Raw genomic sequence first — 9,779 nt, forward strand, 5'->3', positions numbered from 1 at the left:
TTGCAGAGGTTAAGTGATTATTTTCAACAATAGTCTTTAACCTAAACCTTGCCAGTAAGAGATGATAACTGCCAGCTTCCATGAAGATCCCTTGAAGAAATTTTATAAATTTATAAAATTTATAAAATTTCTGGGGCTGGAGAGATAGCACAGCGGGTAGGGCGTTTGCCTTGCACTCGGCCGACCCGGGTTCAAATCCCAGCATCCCATATGGTCCCCTGAGCACTGCCAGGGGTAATTCCTGAGTGCACGAGCCAGGAGTGACCCCTGTGCATCACCAGGTGTGACCCCCCCAAAAAAAAAACAAAAAAAAATTTTATAAAATTTCTTCAAGGGATGATGTGGATGATGTGGATGATGTGGATGATGTGGATGATGTGGATGATGCCGGGAACAAGGCGGCTCTGGTCCATCTGCTTGGTAGCTTCTCCCAGTGCTCAGTGAGCAGAGCAACTGGCTCCTTAGTGTTTGTTTCAATGAGATGGATCAGTGGGGCTTCTGGGAGAGAGAGCGTGGCTGGCGTGGCTTATCACACATGCTTGGATGCCCAGAGTCTGAACACAGGGCTGGAAGGCTCCAAATGCCCCACCCTTTTCATTGACACTAGTGGAGATTGCTGCAACCAGACTTGGGGAGTCCAGCCCTAAAGCCGAGGTGGCCTTCCACGCCAACCACTTGCTTGGGGATTCAGTGGCCAACATGGCCATGACCTGTGGCAACTATTTCACATCTCAAAGGAAGGCCATGGTACACAACGAGTTCAACCAACCTGTGTTGGTGAACAGCCTCAAGCCTGTCTTGCTTTGGGGGAGGACACAGCATGCTGGCCAGGGAGCTCAGGCTGCTGGTCTTCCCCTTCATCCACCAGGACTGGGAACCTGCCAGTGCGCAAGACCTCAAGATCCTGGGCTTCTATATCCTGACAACATCCCTAATGAAGGTAATGGCACATGTATTGACCTACGTCCAGCTGGCTGGAATGACTCTGGACATTCAGAAAAAGGTCCCCCTCCCCCAGGTGCTGGGCCTGTGTGTGAGCAAAGCTTGGTATGGATCCTGACAGAGGTGCTCACCCTGCTTCTGGGTGGCTACTTGGCCACAGTGCGCATGACCTGAGCACCTTTTACCTGCAGGCCTCCAGTGGCTACCAATACGTGGGGGGCGGGGGGTCCTGAGCCAGCTCACAGGGCTGGTTTTCAGTTGTGACGGCTACTATGTGGTCCTGGCCGGACTTCATCTGCCATCATCTACTCCATTGCATGCTCTCTGCACACAGCAGCCCTGGGCCCGGATACCATGGGAAGCCCAGTGCCATGGCAGAGCCTCCATGTCTGCTTGAGCCTGGGCGTGGCAACCTTTCAGCACCTCATCATCAATTGTCTCACCTTCCTTCATGACTCTTGTCCCCGAGCTCCTGTCCCTCATATTGAAGAATCAGTTTTCTTTAAGGAAAATAAAACAAAAAGCTACCATGAGGACTTACAAAGATTTCCAGAACGAAAGAAATAAAACCCTTTGATAATTCTTTCTTGGAACCTGTAGTTTATAATGTCACAAATGATTCTGCTCATTTTATTCCTTGGGGATATGAATCAGTTACATTTCAGGAAGATCCATGTTGGGGACATTTGCTTTGTCTAATTTCTTGACTGTTTTCTCTTCAATTCATTCCAATCCCAAACTTCTTTAGAAAATGCTATGCTAGCCCCAAATCATTATCATGGTACATCCAGAGCATTTGACTAAGCTGAATACTTATGTTCCTTGTAAATCTTGTTTTCTTAACTTCCAAGACATAGGTCCTAGATACTTCCATTATCACTGATAACACTCTTAAAAATTTTTTTCATTCTGTATCATTTTGTTCTCTCAGATTTCAATTCCTATCTCAGCTAACTAAATATCAGATGTTGACAACTAAATGCAAAAAAAAAAATCTTTTCTTAAAACTTCCAGAAGCTGGTAAGGAGAATGAATGTACTTTATTACTTACTATATATTGTGTTTATAGGTATGAGAACAAGTAGGTAATTTTGAAACTGAGAAGAATGCATAAAGGTGAATGATAATAGAATAAAAGAAAAAAATGATTAAAAATTGGAGGGGTACTCAAAATTCAAAATCCTAACTGCAGGCACTTGGAGAGTTTTCTTGGATATGTAAAAATAACAAGTGGTTCCTCATAATCTGTAGCTAGTTTGTATTCCATGACTATTGCTGTTCCTGAGTGATGAGTAACAAAATCACTTTCCCATCTGGCATTTTGTGGCTGAGAATAGCAACAGCATACGGTGAAATGTCAGTGGTAAGAAACAGTGGATTATACCATTTGTAAACATTCAAACAATCATGGTGATATGGTATTCCAGAAAATATTTGAATACAAATGAATCAAACTCCATAGGATTATTGAAAGAGATTAAAGTCATAAAATGAGTCTGAATTCTTTGTCATTATAGGTACATAGAGCCTTACCTTTTGTTCTAGGTATATTTATAAAATGATAATCTTTATTAATCCTATTTTTCAGGGGTGTTTGAGCAACAAAATAAGGCAAATATCCTTTAAGTTGTAGCCAGCTTTACCCAATTCAGTAGTTACTGCTATTTTCTATAACTGGGAAGATAACTCAAAATATGAGGACTTCTTTTTCCAATTATGACAGCTGAAAATTTCCTTAATGGCAGCCCTTTACACAGATTAAACATTGCCACATATCAGTGGTGTGGTCACAGTAATCTACACACTCTGATGGTGGTCTCAGTAATTTTCACAAAAATATGTGTTATAAAATACAGTGAAAACATCCTTGCTGCTAGCAATGTGCCAAATAGATTCCAAGTCTATTTTCAGGCCCAAGGTTTAATATGGATGAAGTGAAAGCAAACTGTATGAGAGCATTTCTTGAGCGATGAGGTGAAGGGATGGGTCACAGCTGGTTTTGTGCCAGGCAGTACTCAGGGAACCACGTACGATGTCAAGGGCTTGAATCAGGGTCATAGCAACTGCACGCAAACCAAATATTTTACCTCCTGCACTATCTCTCTAGCCCATCAGAGCAAAGATTAGGTCATCCCAACAGTCACGATTGAGGATTCTTACTAATTTCAGAGAAAAAAATAAATATCATTTCCAAAATCTCAGCTAACTAAAAATCAGATGTTGACAACTAAATGCAAAAAAAAAAAATTCTTTTCTTAAAACTTCCAGAAGCTGACAAGGAGAATGAATGAATGTACTTTATTACTTATTTCAACTACTGGGAGCTTAATTATTAAGCATATTCAGCATTGCAATTGTGCTCATTGAACATTATAACTAATGCATATACTTTTAAAACTTAATTTATAAGAAAATTAAAAAGCAGAACTCTATCAAAGGAAGCACGCATGTGTGGAAAGTATTAGAAAATGCTCAGGAGGTTAATCCTAGAAAGTGAAGGTTAGACATTTATGGATGAATTTTTACTTACCTGAATTGTCACTGCACAGGGGTTTGGGTATTTGATGTCATCTTGGCTCTTCCCCATCCCAGCTTTCACATTTACCAACTAAAACATTTTATATCTAACTTGAGTAGAGGTTATAATAATAGCATTTATCTTGTAAGGTAGTCCTGACAAATTCCTGAAGCAACATAGTGCTCAAAACAACACCTAGCCCCTTATAAATATTGGTTACCATTACTGTTAGTACTACTATGAATATCACTTCTGTAATTATTACGTTATTAGAACTATTATCTGCCAGGCACATAATTATATTTCTTTAAAGAAGTCAGATCATGGGAAGAAACAAAGCTTCTGCTACCTCTAAAAAAGAGAAATTTGTGTGTGTGTGTGTGTGTGTGTGTGTGTGTGTTCGTGCACACATGTGGGAAGCCTCTTAAAAGCATTCCATGTATCAATATATCTCTGTCACCCTGTTATTCATCGATTTCCTCGAGCAGGTGCCAGTAACATCTCCATTCGTCCTAGCCCTGAGATTTTAGCAGTCTCTCTTTACTTGTCCTTACCAACGGTGCCCAGATGGAGGCTCTTTCAGGGTCAGGGGAATGAAATGCATCATTGTTACTGTTTTTGTTACATTGTTACTTAAAAAGATGAACGCAATAAAAATTGTCAGAATGAGGGTTGTATTCCTTGATCAAGGAAATGTACATTTGAGGTCTTATTTTAATTACCACAATAAACCTTTTCACTTTTGATATTTATAGTAAGAAACAAAATACCTTTTTATATTTTGGATGAGACACGGCTATGCATGATATTGGTCAATTTTAGGGCTCATCATTGTGGGAGGGATTGAACTCAGAGCCTTAAACAAAGTCCACCACCCGCATCTCCTAGGTAAGTTTTCACTGTCAACAAATTATTTCTTTCTGTCATCTTTGAAATATGGTCTCAAAGGAAAGGCCTTTTGTTTAGGAAGCAGTGACTTACTCTTAGTAATGGGTGAGTCAGCTGTAGGGGTGGAATGTGCAGGCATGGGAGTGAGACAAGTAGATGTTTGCTGACGTTTATGGTCCCTTCCACAGTTAAGACTTCATAATTAGCTGAGAGAGGATCATGACTTCAAACTGGACATTGAAAAAAAATGACCATGATAGAAAATATAATATGTAAGATGGTGTGCTTCATAAGGCCCTCTATCCCATTCAATTCTTCCAGAAATGCTAGAAGATGAGGTTTATTATTTGTTTCCTGGTCTGTGAAATGGATCATTTGTATGGTGAGCATTGTTTTTGCATATATCTATTAAAAAAATAAAACCCTGGAAATTTGCAGTTGGGATATTTTCTGTCTAGACTGATATTTGTTATACTCTGGATAAAATGTGGATCATTATAGAGTTTAAGTAGAGCTGTTTCAGAAATGCTATAGTTGTGATGCATAATATAAATCAAAGGCTGGAGCGACAGCACAGTGGATAGGGCATTTGCCTTGCAAGCGGTTGACCCGGGTTCGATTCCTCCGTCCCTCTCAAAGAGCCCGGCAAGCTATTGAGAGTATCCCACCCCATGGTAGAGCCTGGCAAGCTACTCGTGGCATATTCAATATGCCCAAAACAGTAACAACAAGTCTCACAATGGAGACATTACTGGTGCTCGCTCGAGCAAATTAATGAACAATGGGGCGACAGTGCAATATAAATCAAAGAAGTGCTTCTATCAAAGTATAAAATGTAGGGCTGAGAGACAGTTCAGTAGGTCAGGTGTTTGTCTTGCACACGACTGACCTGGACTTGATCCCCAGCACAGCATTCCCACAAGCATCGCTAGAAGTGATCCCTGAGCACAGAGCCAGGAGTAAGCCCTGAGCACTTGCAAGTGTAAACCACACCCACAAAAAATGCATATAACTTGAGGCATATGATTTAAAAAGCAAGAAAACTGAGGCACAACTAGTACAACTAGTAATATCTTTGTAGAGAACCAATGTGACCTCTAAGAATCCCTAGGAGGGCTAAACCAAATTAAGTCGTTTTAAAGCATGACAATAATGCCTGAGCCAAGACCTCAAAAACAAGAACTACTGTTGCCTGTAACTAAGACCATAAGATGTTTTTGCTCACAATCTCCACTTGGCACCAATGCTGCTGCACCAGATCACCCTAGTAGCAAGGGGCTCAAGGACTGAATGAACATAGACTCTGGAACCCTTACACAGACTCCAGGGAGGACACCCAGGAGATTAAATGCTTAATTCCCTCTTAGATGCTCAGGCACACTGATGCTTGAAAGAGCCCTGAAAGATGCTTCAGTTGGTTCTATTAACATTATTTGACAGTGCAATTCACTGGAGACATAGGCTGATCGAATTCTTGATTCATCATCATGACTTCAGGGTAAAATGCTTCCGATGCTAAGACATCCTCATCCCTTTCTGCAACAGAGGTAATGAGACAATTTTCCAAACAGAGTAAGTATATAATCCTTCTCAATTTACTAACATAATTCACCAAATATTAAGGAGCATTAGAAAAGGCATCCATTTTCCCCCCAAGCTTCACTAAGCTGTAGCTTTTTTCACACACACATGAGGGGCAATTGCAAATTTTATTCAAGGTTGACAGCTTACGTTAACAGTTTCTACTTTATATTAATATTACCTTCTTTCCCCTGTTCTTTCAGAATTGTTTGAAAATAGCATTGTTTAGTTTCATTTTGTAAGTCTCTTACAGTTTAATTCTGGGGAGTTTAAGTTTAAAGCAAGCAATACATTGAAAGTATACAGAGGCATTAATAATGAAGATGGAAAATTCACTCTCATACTAAGAAGAACCAGATTACATTGTAGGTTTAGCTAGAACCATAGTTTACTATGTCTTTGTTTAGCACAGGAAATTCGCAGTGTTTTGGTTTCCTTTGTCCCAGGCATACAAGGACAGAGAGCTGCACACATAGTAGAAACTTTGCACCAGATTTATCTTCATGGCAACTAATGTCAGACTCCTCCGTCATTTAGCTCTTTTTCTATTTTTCCAAATTGTACTGGTTGAACCAGGTGTGTATTCAATCAGGCACAGGTAAGAAACAAATGTGTGTCCATCTCCCAAAGGCTGTGAATGCCCCAAAATGGCATGGTTGTGAAATCAAGACCAATTCCCAGAAAAGATAAAATTCAGACAATGACTCTGAAGGGCATTGCTTACAAGCTCTCAGAAAGTATCTCCAATTATTATAAGTATCTTGTAAATTCACTTATCTTCTCCTGTGTTTTTATAAATTAGTCAGGTATAACTGACACACTGAAATCAACCATGTCTCACAAGATCACAATGCAGCTTAATTATGATGGAGAGGACACCTAGAATATCACTGACTGTCATTGAGAACTTAAGGGATGCAAGTTAATAGTTTTGTCTAGAGAAGACACTAAAGAAATTCTGTCATTATTGCAGATATTAGGACTTTTATTCTTTAGGAATGAACCAATATAATGATATATTCAGAAATCTGATGAATAATTTGATTCTATAATTGGTAGATATGTAGATGCATAGACGAGAGCAGGTAGACAGAAATAATGCAGAAATAAATCCACTGATGTGGGTTCTGTTGCTTCTCTTTCACAGCTGAGGGCATTGGTACCTCCTTCCACTTCAAAGGCTAAGAATTGAATCAGGGGCTGGAGTGATAACAGCAAGTAGGGCGCATGCCTTGCACACGGTCGACCCTGAGCACCGCCAAGAGTAATTCCTGAAATTCCTGAGTGCAGAGCCAGGAGTAACCCCTGTGCATCAACAGGTGTGATCCAAAAAGAAAAAAAAAGAATTGAATCAATTTCTCTAAGTCAACAATCTCCCCACAACATTCTAATTTGCCTTCTATGCTCTTTCTCGTGATTTCTGCCCCTCTCTATCTGGTCCTATGTACACACATGACAGTCTTATATGTATATATATCTTTCTTGTGCATATGTATTATATTACTCTAGATAGAATTTTGCAATATCCCTAGCAGTAATTTTCATATCAGATTCAAAGAGACTAAATACATTCATTAAATCGAACATTCAGTTAGCAGAAAATGCTTGGTGCAGTGTATTAAACAAATATTTTCCTCTATATCTCATTCCTTTTTGAATCAAATTATTCTATCACATTTCTGAATATATCAGTATATTAGTTCATGCGGAGAGAATAAAAGTCCCAATATTTGCAATAATGACAACATTTCTTCAGTGCCTTCTCTAGGCAAAACATTTGCTAAGCACTTTATATGACATTAGCCTTAAATAAAAATTATTAGTCACAAAGACATCAAGTAATTTGCAGAGACATATTAATGATGAGGGTAGCGCAGTGAGAATAGTAGTCGCCCTGGAGCCTAGACCCAGGGTCTACAGAGTCTTTGTTCTTTCCTGATGCAAACTCACTTTTGTGTCAGGTGAGAGTTAATATATGTTGGAGCAACTCTTTTTACTGTTGTTATTCATGTTTAAACCTATACATTTTTATTTATTTTTCTTTTTTTTTTGCTTTTTGGGTCACCCCACTGATGCACAGGGGTGTCAACTCATTTTTTAAATGTAGACTTGTCCCAGTAATAATATCCATGAAATCAAAACTTTGCTACAATTATGGAAAAGGTTGGTTTATTTTTTTGGCATACATTTTATTTAAAATAATTTTTATTAAAGTGCTATGATTTACAAAGTGATCCATAGTTTGGTTTCAGACATACTATGTCCCAGCACTAATCGAGCCATAAATGTTTTCTTCCCTCCACCAGGGTTCCTGGGTTGCCTCCTGCCTGTCCCTGCCCCAAGTCCCATCCCCAGCCTGTCACTTGACAGGAACCTTTTTCATTTTGCTTGTTAAGACGTCTGAGTCTTCTCTTTTCAGTGTTGTTAATGCTGTGATTTGGATATTTAACTTTCCTTTTTCTTTGCACCCCCATGTACTCGGACCCCTGTCCCCCATTGCTACCCATTTATCTCTTCTTCCCTCCACAATTTCTTCCATTCTCTGCCCTTTTCCTATATTTTGGAATCAGGGTGATCTATGCATCCCCTTTAAAACACTGCATTCCCTCATCTAGTTATTCTATATGCTACATATAAGCAAGATAATCCTGTGTTTGTCCTTCTTTCGACTTACTTCATACAACATTTGACATTTGAAAATACTTTCAGAAACAAACAGGTAAGATCCGTATGATTGTTTATGGGCCCAGATAGCTTGAGTCTGTCTCCAAAGTCCCCTGTAGATTTGCTGTTATGGGATTAACATCAGGTCCCCACACCATCAGATCAGCTCATAATAAGGGGCGAAATGTAGGCTCTGAGGCTATTCATGAATTTTCAGACTTCCTAAGTTCAAAAAAATGTGAATTTAAAAACTTCGATGGCTATCTCTCTCTCTCTAGTTCTCCTGGCTTACCCACATTTTGAGACTTTCCCACATTCTCTCTTCTAGTGTATGTTTCTCATGAATAAAATCCTGAACTGATAGTCTTTGGATTCTCATCATGAGTGTGACAATCCACGGTATGTTTTGTATTTAACTTTTCCATTCTTACTCTCCTTCCATTGTACATTCTGCTTTATTAAAAACATCACTTAATGGCCTATAAACTTCTTACTTTACCTTCCACCTTCATTTCCCACTGAATTAATTAGGTCTCAGATTATGATCATTTGTTATCTGCTGCTGCTTCTCCGGGAACACCCCTAGCAGCCTGACAGAGCTCTGGGCTGAATTCCATGATCTCTTTGCATTCCTTGTTGGCAGCTTGCTGGCCCTTTCTCTTTACCTCCCTGCCAGGTTTAATGCCTTTTAGTATGCCAGCTATGTTTTTCTGACTTTTTCAAAGAGAGATGAAAATCAAATCTCCAGTTTCCAATTCTCAGTGAGCATTTTTTAAAAGATAATCCTTCACCATCATTAACTATCTCAATTGTTCATCTTCCAAATTATTCCCTCCATGCAAAAATACCTTATTAAACAGTCATAAAACAATCAGAAAAGACTTTATCTTAATAATAAAACTCTTCTGGTCCTGAAGAAAGATAGCACATGGAAACTACAGCACACAAGTCGTGAAATAGCCGACCATTCATGCAGATAAAAATCACACTACCTGGCCAATGTCCCTCTTTCCTACAGATCTAGCTCACATAGAGAGTAAAGGCAGATGGAAGCTTGTGAGAAATGAAGAGTTGGCATATGGTAGTACCAGAACAAGTTTACTCAATAGCAAATGCCAAAACCATCTGATATAGAAGGTTTCTGGAGACAAGCTCCTTCAATAAACTAAGGGAAAAAGAAAATATC

The 9,779-nt window shown here is 39.3% G+C and overlaps 1 pseudogene; it reads left to right on the forward strand.

The window, feature by feature from the left end:
* Nucleotides 1-820: 820 nt before the first annotated feature.
* LOC129405027 (protein YIF1A-like) lies at nt 821-1,509 on the forward strand (annotated as a pseudogene).
* Nucleotides 1,510-9,779: the final 8,270 nt, after the last annotated feature.

The sequence above is a fragment of the Sorex araneus genome, chromosome 5 (genome assembly GCF_027595985.1).
Source record: "Sorex araneus isolate mSorAra2 chromosome 5, mSorAra2.pri, whole genome shotgun sequence".
NCBI classification, from domain to species: Eukaryota; Metazoa; Chordata; class Mammalia; order Eulipotyphla; family Soricidae; genus Sorex; species Sorex araneus.